Source organism: Entelurus aequoreus, linkage group LG14, assembly GCF_033978785.1.
Source record: "Entelurus aequoreus isolate RoL-2023_Sb linkage group LG14, RoL_Eaeq_v1.1, whole genome shotgun sequence".
Classification (NCBI taxonomy): domain Eukaryota; kingdom Metazoa; phylum Chordata; class Actinopteri; order Syngnathiformes; family Syngnathidae; genus Entelurus; species Entelurus aequoreus.
In genome coordinates, this window is record NC_084744.1 from 22,536,551 (window position 1) to 22,539,050 (window position 2,500).

The 2,500-nt window shown below is 34.6% G+C and overlaps 1 protein-coding gene across 1 annotated transcript in view; it reads right to left on the reverse strand.

The window, feature by feature from the left end:
* The window catches only part of LOC133664518 (DCN1-like protein 1), a 39,224-nt gene that overhangs the window by 1,019 nt on the left and 35,705 nt on the right, over nt 1-2,500 (reverse strand). The window lies entirely within an intron of this gene.

Below are 2,500 nucleotides of genomic sequence, written 5' to 3' on the forward strand. Positions count from 1 at the left end.
AAAGCAAAACACTCTCCACGCGCTTGATATTTCTGATTGATTACAAAACTTTAAGGAGGTCGCCACGGGAATAAACAAGATAGAAGTCGAACTTTTCCGTACTGTAAATATCCAATTATATTAATCATTAATTATATATCCATTAAAAATAATATTATATATATATATATATATATATATATATATATATATATATATATATATATATATATATATATATATATATATATATATATATATATATATATATGTATATATATATATATATATATATATATATATATATATATATATATATATATATATGTTGGCCAAACTGTTGCACTGAAGTACATGGTTGTTGTTGAAGAGCAAAGCTTGTTTATTTGACTTTATCTTCATTAGCCAAACTGCTTTGTGTTTTATATTGATATCAAAAAGTAAACACCATGTTTCTTTTACATTATTTGTTTTTTTTTTCATTCCACAAATTCATTACTTTAAGGGCCTACTGAAACCCACTACTACCGACCACGCAGTCTGATAGTTTATATATCAATGATGAAATCTTAACATCGCAACACATGCCAATACGGCCGGGTTAACTTATAAATTGCAATTTTAAATTTCCCGCCACACTTCCGGTTGAAAACGTCTAGATATGATGACGTATGCGCGTGACGGAATCAGTTGATGCAGAAGTATTGGTACCCCATTGAATCCAATACAAAAAAGCTCTGTTTTCATTTCAAAATTCCACAGTATTCTGGACATCTGTGTTGGTGAATCTTTTGCAATTTGTTTAATGAACAATAGAGACTGCAAAGAAGAAAGTTGTAGGTGGGATCGGTGTATTAGCGGCGGACTACAGCAACACAACCAGGAAGACAGAGATGGATAGCAGACGCGTTAGCCGGCGAACTCACCTTAACTTCCTCTGTCTCGCCGACCGCATCTGTGATCGGGTGAAGTCCTTCGTCGCACCGTCGATCGCTGGAACGCAGGTGAGCACGGGTGTTGATGAGCAGATGAGGGCTGGCGTAGGTGGATAGCTAATGTTTTTAGCACAGCTCTGTGATGTCCGGTTGCTAAGTTAGCTTCAATGGCGTCGTTAGCAACAGCATTGTTAACCTTCGCCAGGCTGGAAAGCATTAACCGTGTATTTACATGTCCATGGTTTAATAGTATTGTTGATCTTCTGTCTATCCTTCCAGTCAGGGATTTATTTATTTTGTTTCTACATGCAGTTAAGCACGATGCTATCACGTTAGCTCCGTAGCTAAAGTGTTTCGTCGATGTATTGTCGTAGAGATAAAAGTCACTGTGAATGTCCATTTCGCGTTCTCGACTCTCATTTTCAAGAGGATATAGTATCCGAGGTGGTTTAAAATACAAATCCGTGATCCACAATAGAAAAAGGAGAGAGTGTGGAATCCAATGAGCCAGCTTGTACCTAAGTTACGGTCAGAGCGAAAAAAGATATGTCTTGCACTGCATTCTAGTACTTCACTCGAATGTTCCTCATCCACAAATCTTTCATCCTCGCTCAAATTAATGGGGTAATCGTCGCTTTCTCGGTCCGAATCGCTCTAGCTGCGTTGAAAACAATAGGAAAATGTAAGGAGCCTTTCAATTGACTACGTCACGCTACTTCCGGTAGGGGCAAGGCTTTTTTTATCAGATACCAAAAGTTGCGATCTTTATCGTCGTTGTTCTCTACTAAATCCTTTCAGCAAAAATATGGCAATATCGCGAAATGATCAAGTATGACACATAGAATGGATCTGCTATCCCCGTTTACCAAAAAAATTTCATTTCAGTAGGCCTTTAAAAACCATTCATGTGACATATAATTTTGTTAATGTTTTATGCCGTATAATTCCTATACAACATATTTCTACTCCAACTCGCAATGGAGCTGTCCTGATACAGCATGTACATGTACACACATTAGTACATGTAAATGTACATAACTTGAAAAAATACCTCTCTCTATGAAAATGTAAAACTACAGATAAAGGCATCATGTAATAAAAAATCTGACACGCTGATACTATTAATGAACAAAAACACAAATATTTGTCTTTAAATATGTAGATCTAGAATGTAGAGCATTTTTATTAGATATTACAAATTACATAATGGCGTCGCATTCACACCCCAACACTGCTTTTACCAAACATAGTGAATAGTCATGATTAATAATCGTGATTTCAATTGTGATAAAAATTATCGTAATTATTTTGTCCATAATCGTGCAGTCCTATGTATAAGACTTGACCTCATATATTAACACTATTTTTATCTATATGGACAAAAAGTGCAGTTACGTCTTATATCCATAGAATGCCATCTTGCGAATTTTTCACATTTATTTAGATTTATTTATAGTATTATTTTGTTTATGCCATATTACTTTGTTTATAATGCTTGTGTTGCTTTCATATGCACATTCAGCGTTCTACTTGAGGTTTATATACTGTATACATTTTGAATGTGTGTGTTTTAAAAAAAATAAAAT